This window comes from Sinocyclocheilus grahami, unplaced genomic scaffold (assembly GCF_001515645.1).
Source record: "Sinocyclocheilus grahami isolate Dianchi unplaced genomic scaffold, SAMN03320097.WGS_v1.1 scaffold397.1, whole genome shotgun sequence".
In the NCBI taxonomy this organism is placed as follows: Eukaryota; Metazoa; Chordata; class Actinopteri; order Cypriniformes; family Cyprinidae; genus Sinocyclocheilus; species Sinocyclocheilus grahami.
This window is the reverse complement of record NW_015505576.1, coordinates 446,748-462,529: the sequence shown is the minus strand read 5'-3', so window position 1 is coordinate 462,529 and position 15,782 is coordinate 446,748.

The following is a 15,782-nucleotide window of genomic DNA, read 5'->3' as shown; positions in this document are numbered from 1 at the left end:
CCGAAAGCAGTCGAGCTCCTGGAGGCGTGGCGTGGGCGGAGCTAAAGTCCCGAGCGCGCAAAGCTTTTGCACAGCGAACGTCTGCAAGCTGTGACATCAATATATATGTAAAACAGGAACAAAAACTTTATTGCCTTAAATTTTGTTTATAAAGCAACCTCACAACCACAAAACACACTTCTTTGGTGACACTGTTGATTTTGTAGTCTAAAAACAGTAGTTTTAGTAGTCTCGAGCAAGCCCTGTGCTGCGCTGCCGGTGACTCCTGTAACCTGAATGAAGCACGTTGCTGGGCTGCTCTTGCTCTGGTTGATTTGTGCACGCTGTCTTCCTGGAGAAGTGCCCATACAATGAATCCCCAGCCCTTTATGATGTAATACAGGGCGAATACTCAGAAAAAAATAAAAAAACTTTACAAAACTTATACGAGTGTATTTGGCACAGGAAATACTCTGTCATACGTCCAACACGTTTTTTGAAACTTTGGCCATGTTTAGCATGAAAACCTAACTCTTTAACAGTGCAAATAAGTCAAAATGCATGAAATAGTATTGGACCTCCCTTTTAAGATCAAGAGAAACAAACTCAAGTCAAGTGTATCTGCATCTGTGCATGAGGGTGTCTCCTTCCTATCAAACATTCACCATAAGCCTCGCAGATCAAACCCTGATAGATGCGATTATCTCATCTAAAACAATTAGCAAGACATTGATGAGAACTTACCATCATCAGAGACCTGCAGGCTACAGCACCTCGTCTTTCTCTCTCTACCTCCCTCTGTATCTGTCTCTCTCTCTCTCACACTCTTCAAACTTCCGCCTGCTGCAACTGTAGTTTCCTGTTCCTCAGAAGTCAGAAAGAGCTTTATTGCCAAGTATGTTCAATTACATACACAAGGAATCTGTCTTGGTGACAGGAGCTTCCAGTGCAGAGGAAAGTACAGACACAGTGCAAACATACATGATAGTGCAGAGTGACATACATAAGAATTACACAGTAGAGATGAAATATAACACTAATATAAGACAGTAAATTAAATAATGCAATATAATACAGAAGTAGAAATATAGAGAAAAACATATATCATTGTTTTAATGAATGTACAGATATGTTATTTACAAGTGTACTGTTTATGCCGTTTACAAATGTACAATTTTCAGATGGTATATATATATATGTATAAATGTGTCAGTTTTAATGGAAGATATATAGTTATGAATGTTTTAATTGTTCAGCCTGCAGGAAAAAGCTGTTCTTGTGTCTGGCTGTTCTGGTGCTCAGTGCTCTGTAGTGCCGACCAACAGGCAACAGTTCGAAGAGAGAGTGAGCTGGGTGTGTGGGGTCCAAAGTGATTTTTGTAGCCCGTTTCCTCACTCTGGAGATGTAAAGGTCTTGGAGGTTTGGCAGGGGGGACCAATAATCCTCTCAGCAGTCCGTTGTAGTCTCTTGATGTCTGATTTGGTAGCTGAGAGCTTTATTGCCAAGTATGTTCAATTACATACACAAGGAATCTGTCTTGGTGACAGGAGCTTCCAGTGCAGAGGAAAGTACAGACACAGTGCAAACATACATGATAGTGCAGAGTGACATACATAAGAATTACACAGTAGAGATGAAATATAACACTAATATAAGACAGTAAATTAAATAATGCAATATAATACAGAAGTAGAAATATAGAGAAAAACATATATCATTGTTTTAATGAATGTACAGATATGTTATTTACAAGTGTACTGTTTATGCCGTTTACAAATGTACAATTTTCAGATGGTATATATATATATATGTATAAATGTGTCAGTTATAATGGACGATGTATAGTTATGAATGTTTTAATTGTTCAGGCTGAATATAGCCTGCAGGAAAAAAACTGTTCTTGTGTCTGGCTGTTCTGGTGCTCAGCAGTCCTCTCAGCAGTCCGTTGTAGTCTCTTGATGTCTGATTTGGTAGCTGGCCAAAACAGACAGTTATGGATGTACACAGGACGGACTCAATGATGGCCGAGTAGAACTTCCTCAGCTGGCAAAGGAAGTACAAGCTTTGCTGGGCCTTTTTCACAATGGAGTCAATGTGAGTGTCCCACTTCAGGTCCTGAGAGATGGTGGTGCCCAGGAACCTGAATGACTCCACTGTTGCTACAGTTCTGTTCATGATGGTGAGTGGGGGGAGTGCAGTGGGGTTTCTCCTGAAGTCCACTATCATCTCCACTGTTTTGAGCATATTCAGCTCCAGGTTGTTGTGACTGCACCAGACACCCAGCTGCTCAACCTCGCTTCTATAAGCAGACTCGTCACCCTCCTGGATGATGCTGATGATGGTAGTGTCATCTGCACATTTCAGGAGCTTGACAGAGGGGTCTTTTGCAGTGCATTTGTTGGCATACAGGGAGAAGAGCAGTGGGGAGAGCACACATGCGTCGTGGTACGCTCATGAACACGTGTCGAAGACTGACACGGAAGAGAGGAAATTGTTGAATAAAGTCATTTTTTTAAATTCACACAGTGAGCCGCGTCTCTGACGATGCACGACCTGAATGGAGTTCTCTTTTGCGTTTTCTTGCGCTTGAACGGACAAATATACACCTTGCCAATTTGAACATTCAAGAGATTTTAAAGTGCAAGAAGACAAGAATATCAACTCCATTCAGTGTTCTGTGTACAGCGCACACATAGAAGAGCGTCACTTTAGGATTCATCTGTATTGACGTGATACAGTGAAGAATATGCAATGTTATTTTCCATTTGATTATTTAGTTTCTGTGCCTGTACACCTACAAACCCAAAAACCTAAAGCATTGTTTAATGTGTATCTTTGTTCTATTCATTCATTTGTTCTTATTTACTGACTTTTCACTTGTCTTTAATAATGTTTGAATTTTATATTTGTTAGGCTAGAAGTTTTTGCTGTGGTATCGAAACTGGAAAATCTAAAAGTTTGGTATCAAAAACAACTAACACTTTTTTTTTTTTTTTTGCAGGGCAAGTACAATTTTGAACCACCAACCCGAGAGATTCCCTCTTTTCTTTTGTTGTTTGATTAACATTAATGACGCAGCAGGTGTATTATATTAAGATCTAAATCACAGATCTAACATGTTGTAAGACATACCCGTCTATGTTTACTCGCCAAGACAGATATATTTTGAAGTAATTCAGTGCATACTGTCTGAGATGTGGCTTTCTGTGTGAGCGTTTCGGCTGGGTGTCAGACAGTGCGAGTAACACATTGAGATCTTTTTTGTGGCTTAGCCTACTTTTAACATCAAGCACATCCCGCATTATTTTCTCATTCATGCATGCATGTTCTTTTCGTAACAACCGAAATGTGTCCAAATATCTTGCTTTAAAGAAGTTAGTTAGATTATCTGAAAACATCAGATGCAATTAAGTGCTTTACTTCCAAAGGCATACGCAACTGTTATTTATTAATATAACTATTATTTACAATAAAACAGTACATTAATATGTATAACATTTATGCAGAATTGTCATCGGCACATTAGCATCACGCTGCATCATAAAAATTATTATAATCCACAGTTCTAGTGTGTGGTGGCTAACTAAATGCAAGCTCAACTATGTTAAGATAAAAAAGGAGCTAATTTTTTAAAATTAATTATAGCCTACTGTATTCAGCTACTGCCGGCATTTGCAATTTGCATCTTCTCCTAGGCCTGCGTTAAAATATGCCACGAGCTTTGGTATTTTTTTAACAAATTTGACTGACTTTCCACTATATATTTGGCAGTTTTCCTCTTTTGAGATCCACTTTCATATTTGGAAGCATTTGACTGACCCTTCTCAACGCAACGCCTGGCGGCACAGCATTAGTGGGGCAGAGGGACTGTCCCTGACATTACTGAAAAAATGTCATGAGTAATATATTTTTTTCATTATTTTCTCATTCATGCATGCATGTTCTTTTCGTAACAACCGAAATGTGTCCAAATATCTTGCTTTAAAGAAGTTAGTTAGATTATCTGAAAACATCAGATGCAATTAAGTGCTTTACTTCCAAAGGCATACGCAACTGTTATTTATTAATATAACTATTATTTACAATAAAACAGTACATTAATATGTATAACATTTATGCAGAATTGTCATTGGCACATTAGCATCACGCTGCATCATAAAAATTATTATAATCCACAGTTCTAGTGTGTGGTGGCTAACTAAATGCAAGCTCAACTATGTTAAGATAAAAAAGGAGCTAATTTTTTTTAATTAATTATAGCCTACTGTATTCAGCTACTGCCGGCATTTGCAATTTGCATCTTCTCCTAGGCCTGCGTTAAAATATGCCACGAGCTTTGGTATTTTTTTAACAAATTTGACTGACTTTCCACTATATATTTGGCAGTTTTCCTCTTTTGAGATCCGCTTTCATATTTGGAAGCATTTGACTGACCCTTCTCAACGCAACGCCTGGCGGCACAGCTTTAGTGGGGCAGAGGGACTGTCCCTGACATTACTGAAAAAATGTCATGAGTAATATATTTTTTGGGGGGTTTAACTTAATTAACATCTTTATCTGAATTAATTGAATTAAAATAGAGTTTAACACTGATTATTATAGTCAAATACATGATGTGTGTCTCTGGTTGTTTCACAACTACTGTAGTTAACCAATAATCATGAAAATACTTAAAGGGATAGTTCACCCAAAAAACCAATCAATAAATAAATCAAATTAAAACTCATACAGGTTTGGAACAACTTGAGGGTGAGAAAATAATTGTCACTTTAGAGTGAACTGTCCCTTTAAGTCAAAGACAAGTCTTGCCATTAAAGGAACACTTCAGCCAAAAATGGAAATTGTTCACCGTCATGTCATTCCAAACCTACATGACTTTCTTTTTTCCGTTGTAGACAAAAGGCGTTTAGAAGAAATATTTAAAATGAAAGTAAACCAAAACTCAGTGACCAAAAACACACACACAAACATATATATATATATATATATATACATACACATATACACACATATATATATATATATATTAGTTGAAAGCCGTTGGGCTGCTTCATATATTTTGTGGAAACAGAGAAGGTTCAAAAGAACAGCATTTATTTGAAAAATGCATTTTTGAAAAATTACAAATCTCTTTACTGTTACTTCTGATCAATTTAATGTGTGCTAGCTGAATGAAAGTAGTAATTTCTTAAAAATAATAACAAATAATAATCATACTGACCCCAAACTTTAGTGTCTGGAAAAGAGCTTTGAAAAGACTCTTCAAAAATTTTCCATGGAAAAAATAACAACATGTAGGTTTGGAATGACATGAGGGTGAGTAAATGACAGAATAAAATTTTTTGGCTGAACTGTTCCTTTAAATCAGCACATGAAGAGCTCAGCCACACGTAACTGAAGCTGGTGTCTCATGCATTATTTGATCAGCTGCTCATTTTTCAATCATGGCTCACAGACATTCAAATCAGCTCTCAAGCACACCAATGAAATACAGAAGACAAGGCAATGAGCATACTATGCAAATATATTATTTATCCACTGAACACGCATGTTTTCTAAAGTTGTGTTTTTTAAAATAAAAGTAAACCAAAACTCAGTGACCAAAAACACACACACAAACATATATATATATATATATATATACATACACATACACATATACACACATATATATATATTAGTTGAAAGCCGTTGGGCTGCTTCATATATTTTGTGGAAACAGAGAAGGTTCAAAAGAACAGCATTTATTTGAAAAATGCATTTTTGAAAAATTACAAATCACTTTACTGTTACTTCTGATCAATTTAATGTGTGCTAGCTGAATGAAAGTAGTAATTTCTTAAAAATAATAACAAATAATAATCATACTGACCCCAAACTTTAGTGTCTGGAAAAGAGCTTTGAAAAGACTTTGGAATGACATGAGGGTGAGTAAATGACAGAATAAAAATTTTTGGCTGAACTGTTCCTTTAAATCAGCACATGAAGAGCTCAGCCACACGTAACTGAAGCTGGTGTCTCATGCATTATTTGATCAGCTGCTCATTTTTCAATCATGGCTCACAGACATTCAAATCAGCTCTCAAGCACACCAATGAAATACAGAAGACAAGGCAATGAGCATACTATGCAAATATATTATTTATCCACTGAACACGCATGTTTTCTAAAGTTGTGTTTGTGTGTGCCATAGTTGTGCATTAGGCTGGCTGCGATAGTCGGCGTTAAGCCACAACACCGGTTACAGCCCTTGCCCACCGTGGCACCACTCCCACCGTCGTTTTCATTTGTTATTGTAATAAAAATAATTTAGTTCAGTTTGAGAACAGGCAATACAATTACAAACTGAACGTGGCTGCTCAATGCAGCGTGCCGAACGACAGTCGCATCACAGATCAACAGCAGGAGTCAGATTTCATTTATCACGTGAGGAGAGGGAGTCGAGCTGACCGACAAGAGTGAGGTGAGAAAGACAAAGATGGCGGAAGGTTTAGTTTTGAAATGAAATGCAAAAGCGCCTGTTTGGCAATATTTTGGATTTTGAAAAGCCTGTTGACTTTTGCCATTTATCAAAGGTGATTTTGGAAGTTTTTTTAACATTTGTTTCTTATTTATTTGGTGTTTGCTGATTTTTGCTTTATTTATGTGTAATTTATTTTATTTTACATCAAGGTGTATGCCGTGCCTCCGAGCTTTCTTATTCGTTTTGCTAATAAACGTTCTATGTTTCTTATTTAGCCTATTTGGTTCCACAGATTTTCAGTTTTTTATATTTAAACTTTGTGTAAGTTATTTGTTATTTTATATTAGGCCTATAGCATGGTGTATTTTTCTTCGTTTTGTTAACGAAAGTTCTATGTTTAAAGGGGTCATATGATGCTTTTTTAAAGATCATTATTTTGTGTATTTGGTGTAACAGAATATGTTGACATGCTTTAATGTTCAAAAAACACATTATTTTTCAAATACTGTACATTATTGTAGGTCCTCTATGCCCCGCCTCTCTCAAACGCTTCGTTTTCTACAAAGTCCCTCCTTCCGACAAGCGCAGTCTGCTCTGATTGGCCAGCTGACCCAGTGCATTGTGATTGGCCGAACACCGCAAGCACTCGTCGGAAATGTAACGCCCCTTACCATAATTATGAGCATCATCTTTCAAAATAAATGTAAAGACAGCCCGAAAGGGGAACAGAGTCGCGTGACAGACACAGTGATGAAGCTGGTATGTGTTTGCAGTACACAAGCCACGGTTAAGACAGCTGACTCCACTGTGATCTCTCTCTCTCTCTCTCTCTCGCACACACACACACACAATGCGCAAAAACTCCGCATTTGAACAGTCAATAGCAAATACTTAAACTAATAACGCGCCAGACTGTCATAACAAAGTCAGAATTACGTCCTCTCCTAGGTTCACGAAACGGTCGTCCATAAAATGCATTGCTGTTCTGTTGTAAGTAATCTTAAAGATTCCTAAATGCATCTACTTTCGGAAGGCCAAATAAAGTGCTTTTGCTTCCGCCTAGAAACACACAGCGTCTCCCTGACATGCTGCTTCAACACTAACTGCTGTTACTGAAACCACACCTTCTTTCTTTGCGTGCACATTTGGGCGCATTATGCAAATATTTCCACATAGTGAGGTAGATATGTGGGGGCGTGTTAGAACGAGCCGTTTTAGGGGGGCGTGGCAGTGTCTTAACTTTGATAAAGAATATCTCTTTGGTTTTGAGACTTTAGTCTTTGCAACTTCAGGGATCTTATCTATGCACAATCAGCTTGTAACACTCCAAAGAGAAAGGAAAACTTGAAATCGCATCATAGGACCCCTTTAATATAAGTGAGTTCTATTTTTAGTATAACTGAGTTCGGTGAATTGACACCGAATTGACGCTAATTCGAAAATGAAGCTATTTAAAAGCAAAGGACAGCAAGGAAAAGAGGGAAAACTCCAATGAACCCCAACCCCCAGTGATACCGTTATTACCGGTGTTGTCACACAACGATTAACCAGTGGGAAAATTTCCTCACCATCACAACCCTATTGTGCATACAGTATGTACAGAAGTACTCACTCCTGGTGTTTTGCGTTTTCGAGCGGGTCGTCCAACTCTTCGTGTTGGTGTGTCCGTCACTCTCTCTTCATGTGTGACCTCACACACTTCCTGTTCCGCCTCTGGACTCTGAAACAAACAAACACATCACATTTTTTATTTTAAGGACTTTGATATTTAAGTGTAAAATTTTACTTTGGAGAACTTTAATCTACGAGCATAAAATGAAAAATAAATAAAAATAAAATAAAATCAATTACATTTTAATTTGAAGGACTTAGATCTATAAGCATTTAATAAAATAAAATAAAGGAATTTTAATACTAATACAAAGGATTAGTATTTGATCTTTGATCTATGAGTGTATAATAAAATTAAATAAAATTAATACATTGAAGGACTTAAGCATATTTTCCAGTGTCAAATTCACACACACACACATGCAGAGATGATCTGTCTGGACTCTCTCAGTGGGGATCCAGTCAGATGAGAGCGGTTACTAAGGTGAAAATACTGCTTAGCAACTGTCTCCAGCAGGTCATGATGCTGCTTTCCTGAACAAAACCAGGTCATTTCCCTGGCAACAATCCCGGCAACCATGTGCCCACTAATGTTATTTATCCACTAGTGCTATCACACACAACCATGAAACCACAACACACATTGTGCAGATATAATTCATGAACTCTCCTGTCTCTCTCATAAATTGTTCTGTTGTAACCTTTGAAACAACATGAAGTTTAATCAGTCCCCACAGGTCAGGGGTCACCAGGGGAGTATTTCTGCAAATGAGAGTGTGTAAAACTGCCTGAATGGATGTTAATAGACATTAAACATTAACCTCAAGTCCATTAGAGATATGAAAACCACCAATAAACATGACATGAACTCCGCTGATCTGTGTTGCATCATATTAGTCAACTCAGAATGATATCAGCCTCAATCAAGAAAGACGTGATGAACCGTCTGTGAGACATGCAATAAATAATGTCAGCTAAATACCAAATATATCCGAGGAAACTGTGAAAACTAAAGGCATTTTTGTTTTAATGACTAAAATTGTAGTATTCATAATGTTACAAAAGATTTCTATTTCAAATCAATGCTGTTCTTTTGAACTTTCTATTCATCAAAGAATCCTGAGAAAGATTTACAATAACTGTTTGTAAACGTTTTCAACACTGATAATAATAAGAAATGTTTCTTGAACATAAAATCAGCATATTAGAATGATTTCTGAAGGATCATGTGACACTTTATACTGGAGTAATGGCTGATGGAAATTCAGCTTTGCATCACAGAAATAAATTATATTTTAAAGAATATTAACCATTATTTTATATTGTAATAAAATTTTTCACAGATTACTGTTTTTTCTGTATTTTTGATCAAATAAATGCAGCCTTGATAAGCATAAGAGACTTATCATGTCTTACTGATCCCAAACTTTTGACCGGTAGTGTATGTGTATATATATACAGTGTAATAAAATTAAATAAAATTAATACATTGAAGGACTTAAGCATATTTTCCAGTGTCAAATTCACACACACACACATGCAGAGATGATCTGTCTGGACTCTCTCAGTGGGGATCCAGTCAGATGAGAGCGGTTACTAAGGTGAAAATACTGCTTAGCAACTGTCTCCAGCAGGTCATGATGCTGCTTTCCTGAACAAAACCAGGTCATTTCCCTGGCAACAATCCCGGCAACCATGTGCCCACTAATGTTATTTATCCACTAGTGCTATCACACACAACCATGAAACCACAACACACATTGTGCAGATATAATTCATGAACTCTCCTGTCTCTCTCATAAATTGTTCTGTTGTAACCTTTGAAACAACATGAAGTTTAATCAGTCCCCACAGGTCAGGGGTCACCAGGGGAGTATTTCTGCAAATGAGAGTGTGTAAAACTGCCTGAATGGATGTTAATAGACATTAAACATTAACCTCAAGTCCATTAGAGATATGAAAACCACCAATAAACATGACATGAACTCCGCTGATCTGTGTTGCATCATATTAGTCAACTCAGAATGATATCAGCCTCAAACAAGAAAGACGTGATGAACCGTCTGTGAGACATGCAATAAATAATGTCAGCTAAATACCAAATATATCCGAGGAAACTGTGAAAACTAAAGGCATTTTTGTTTTAATGACTAAAATTGTAGTATTCATAATGTTACAAAAGATTTCTATTTCAAATCAATGCTGTTCTTTTGAACTTTCTATTCATCAAAGAATCCTGAGAAAGATTTACAATAACTGTTTGTAAACGTTTTCAACACTGATAATAAGAAATGTTTCTTGAACATAAAATCAGCATATTAGAATGATTTCTGAAGGATCATGTGACACTTTATACTGGAGTAATGGCTGATGGAAATTCAGCTTTGCATCACAGAAATAAATTATATTTTAAAGAATATTAACCATTATTTTATATTGTAATAAAATTTTTCACAGATTACTGTTTTTTCTGTATTTTTGATCAAATAAATGCAGCCTTGATAAGCATAAGAGACTTATCATGTCTTACTGATCCCAAACTTTTGACCGGTAGTGTATGTGTATATATATACAGTGGGGCAAATAATTTTTCAAGTTTTCCCACTTACAAAGAATGGAGAGATCTGTAATTTTCATCGTAGGTACACCTCAACTGTGAGAGACCGAATCAAAAAAAAAAAATCCAGAAAATAACATTGTATGATTTTTTAATAATTAATTTCCATATATCAAATACTTATTTGCCCCACTGTATATATATATATATATATATATATTATTTTCTCCTGGGAAAAAATGTATCTAGGTTTTCACAACTAAAAAAATTTATCATAAGTGTTCAATACTAAGCAGCAAAAATGTATGATTTATAATATATATATATATATATATATATATATATCTCAGAAATAGGCCATAATTAACTATCGTATGATTTTATTGCAGTCTTTCAGTGCCTTATAATAATATAGAAAAAAAACATGGTAGTAATTGTACTAATGCAATAATTAGTTGTAATTGTAGTGGGATGGTTGTATTGTAAGAGTACAGTATAAACACTTGACTCAGTATGTCAGTGTTTAACGATATAGCAGAATATTACATCAGAACATCAGAGCGTGGAGACATTTTGTGTCTGCTTTTGTCATCTCCAGATTATTTCTGTCATCAGCGGGTTATTTTGGGCCACTGCTGTTGCCAAGCAACGAGACTGGGCCGAGAACAGGAGGAAGTTCCCTGGTTTAACGAGTCTGAGTCATATATAAAGGCTGAAATGACTGAAGAAAATACACCTGCACACTGTCCTAATATAGATCTAATTAAATCAATAAAAAATATATTTAAATATATACATATATATATATATATATGTAATATATATATTTAAAAAATATATAAAAATGTAATAAAATTAAAATATTTAGAAATGATTATTTGCTTTATCAAAAAATATAAGTACCATAATTAAAATAATTCCACAATGTTCAACATCCAATATATAAAAAATTTAAGGTCAATCGTTTTAAAATCCTCATGTGAAAACCTATTATTAGCATTCACAATATATAAGAACACAAATGTGTAAACTACATAATAAAGCATATCGAGGACATACATTGAATGCTCGTGTGCTCCTGTTTTGCAAGCACGAGCATTTAAATGGGTCGATTTTCTCTGCCAAAGCAAACACTGATCTGATCACTGCCATAAATACTATATCAGCCAATAAATAACTTCAGCTGGGTTCACGGAGGACATCTGGATGAGCAGAGCAATAAAATCCACCACAAACAACACACACACATCCGAGATCTCAAACACACCTTTTGCCCTGTTCAAGATCGATTACTAAAGCTCTAGTAACTGATTCACCTGCTCAACAGACCAAAGCTGGTGCAAAGTTAATGAAAACCAATGACAACACTGGTTAACCAGCTCACCCCGCTAACACAAACTGTAATAAAATGCATTTTTCAGTACACATTAACACAGATTTTTAGGTTGTAAATAGCTCATATGAGAACTTTTGTCTAGATTTAGGTGTAATTGTTTTCACCATAAAATACACTGTTAAAAACCAATTCACCTACAATGTTACATGAAAATCTACCACTTGCCTCACCTCACATGACTTCAGGCTGCATAAATCAGTTAGGCAAGGCTTTCTGAACACTGTAAGGCCAGCATATACATAAACTACCATGGCTGTGAGCTGCTCCAACATCTGAAAACAGATTTATAATAACTGAACGGCCATTAAACTGTAAGAGGAGCGGAGCAGGAAAATGAAGAGTTACGGAGAGTTACTAGAGCATTCCTACACACCCACAGTCATAACCTCAATGACACTGCAGCGGTTCTCTTGAGATTCCTGAGGTCAGTAGGACTGTAAAATCTCTCTCTCTCTCTGATGGGTTCCAGGTTAATGCTCATCCGTGATTTTAATGAGTTTCACTAATCATCCATGTGGTTATTTCACCTACTGATTCCAAAGATGGGCCATTTCAGTTAAAGAGAACATTTGACTAGCACAGAGGTGAGATTTTATTGGTTTAAATGAGTTAGTTCTGTCATCACAGGGCCCCACACGGGTATAACACACACAAAAAATGCTACAATAATATCAAATTAAAGCAAAAATATTAGATTGCTTTGCGGATGGCATACATAACTACAAAAACATAACCTTAAGGTACAGCAATAATATACAAGTAAGATATCTTTGTTAATACTGTATATCTTATAAGCTTTTTTTGTCACTTTTAGGCTAAAAATATTTTGCGCATTTATGCACGCACAGACGTAATGGACATAGGCCTATCTGTTGTACATAGCCTAATTAAAGTGTAAAGCATAAAAAATCAGAATATTTGAGTTAATATTGGCCCCCTTGTGGCAATTGTGAGAATGAAACACCTACTTAGATTGCATACAGAAGCGTTTGTGTATATGTAACGTTAGGCTACTTGTGCACTTGAGCTTTAATGCAATCTGAAACATTCATGCCATGACATTCTGGTAAAACGTACTCATCTTATTTATGCAATACGTAAATATGTATCTAATGAGATGGGAAAGCCTTTAATATATTGTCTATTATGAGGGTATTTCAGTTTTGTTATTGTTTAACAACTTCCAAACATCGTTTTGTGTTCATTAAAGGATTAGTTCACTTTCAGAATAAAAATTTCCAGACAATTTACTCACCCCCAAGTCATCCAAAATATTTATGTCTTTCTTTCTTCAGTCCTGAAGAAATTAAGATTTTTGAGAAAAACATTCCAGGATTTTTCTCCATATAATGGACTTCAATGGTGGCCAACGGTTAACCCCTAACCCTAAATTGCAGTTTCAGTGCAGCTTCAAAGGGCTCTACACAATCTCAGCCGAGGAATAAAGGTCTTACCTAGCTAAACAATCGGTCACTTTCTTAAAAAAAAAATCATACACTTTTTAACCATAAATGCACGTCTTGCAGTAGCTCTGCGATGCACGTCCACAAATTCACGCATTAAGTAATCACCTTGGAAAGGTCACGCGCGGTCAGCTCTTTGTCTGTGTACTCCGGTTCAAAAAGGTAGTACACACTTTTAAAAATAAAGGTGCTTCAAAAGGTTCTTCAAGCGATGCCATAGAAGAACCATTTTTGGTTCCACAAAGAAGCATTCAGTCAAAGGTTCTTTAAAGAACCATCTCTTTCTTACCTTTTTATAATCTGAAGAACCTTCTTTCGCCACAAAGAAGCTTTTGTGAAACAGAAAGGTTCTTCAGATGTTAAAGGTTCTTTATGGAACCATTTAGACAAAAAGGTTCTTCTATGGCATCGTGAAGCACCTTTATTTTTAAGAGTGTAGGGTGAAAAACTCCATCTCATTTTCTCCTCCAACTTCAAAATCGTCCGTCATCGTTGTTTTACCGTTTTTTTGTAAAGGGCGTTTGACTTTCTTTGCACGTTCGCTTTGTAAACACATGGGTCGGTTCTTCCGCCTACCTCACGCGTGACAATTCTAACGTGACTACGTAATGCGTGAAGTCGAGCTAGTGCAAGTGCTAGTGCACTTGTGGTTAAAAAGTATATAATTTTTTTTTTTTTTAAGAAAATGACCGATTGTTTCGCTAGATAAGACCCTTATTCCACGGCTGGGATCGTGTCGAGCCCTTTGAAGCTGCACTGAAACTGCAATTTGGACCTTCAGCCCGTTGGACACCATTGAAGTCCGTTATATGGAGAAAAATCCTGAAATGTTTCCCTCAAAAACCCTAATTTCTTTACGAATGAAGACAGAAAGACATTAACATCTTGAATGACATGGTGGTGAGTAAATTATCAGGAAATTTATATTCTGGAAGTTTACTAATCCTTTAACACCGCGGTTATTCTACAATCGAGCGACACGTTACGCAAAAAAGGCTCCGTTATAATCGATGAACGCTCCGTTGATTCTTTTGCAGCTTGTATAAATCAAGATGTGTTCATATCATAATTCATATAATATATTTATAGGCTATAAACTAAGTAAGTACACAGAAATGAAAGTAGTTTGTTATATGTTGTGAATAAAGAGTATTTGGTTTCTAGTTAGTTTCTTTTGAACTAGTCGTTTAGTTCATAGCCTATACAGTAAAACCATATCAACGCTGCATGCCAGCGGCGCGTCAAAAGTAGAACGACGCGTCATATTCAACAAATTCGGATTAACGCATAAATAACTGGAGTGCGCTAATTTTGTCTAGACGCGGTAAAGGAGGTGTGTTTTACTCGCAGCCTGGTTTGACCTTCTCACTTTGCTCGTGTCTGGCGGCTTCCACACGCTTCTCCCGCACACACACACCCACACTCTCACACACACACACAGGACCGTTTCTAGCCAATTTGACGCCCTAGGCGAAATCCCTATTGCCCCCTTTATTACATTTTGATTCGGATACTATATACTATACTACTACATATTGTTTAGATATTATCAATGGCTACTTTTTTGTCTTCATCTGTTTTTTGTTCAATTTTTTTGTTGTTGTTTCTTGAAACATTGATTTAAAGTGTCAGTTATTGCATTATTATTTCAGCAAAACCTATAAAACCTCTTGGTTACCCCAAACTACATATAAAAGCTTTATCAGTGGCATAAAAGTAACCAATGCAGCTACTTAATCATTTGCTACTCGTTAACGCGTTAACGTCCCCTTTAAATAACGCTCTGCCCTCTATGATCCCTTTAAATAACGTGATGCTCTGCCCTCTATGACGCTGCTTTCATTAAGCCGCTGTTGGAAGTGAATATTCAGCATTTCGACACCTCCGTAAGGATGCATTTAACTCGACAAAGCGGTCTAATAAAGGATGTATTGATCTCATGAATTAGCGAACTTTACTATACAAATTTTTTTAATTGGATGTTAAAGTTTATATGGGAATATTACATTCTATTATATCCTTTAACAATGCATTGGTGCAAAAAACGCACACCTTTTGGACAAAAAAAGTGTTACCTTGCCAAAGCACTGACAGAGCCCACTGATCTAATGGCGTTGTTGAGCGCTCCAAATGCAAACTTTGCATGCAACAATCAGGCAGCAATTGACAGCACTCTGATCTAGTGGCATACAGGCATCTTCAGATCGACAGTACTCTAGACCAATAATGTTGGGGGATCCAGTGGGATCCAGTCATATTTCAGGGTGACCTCACAACCCTGCTAAACGTGCCAGTACGTGCGCTCATTGGCGC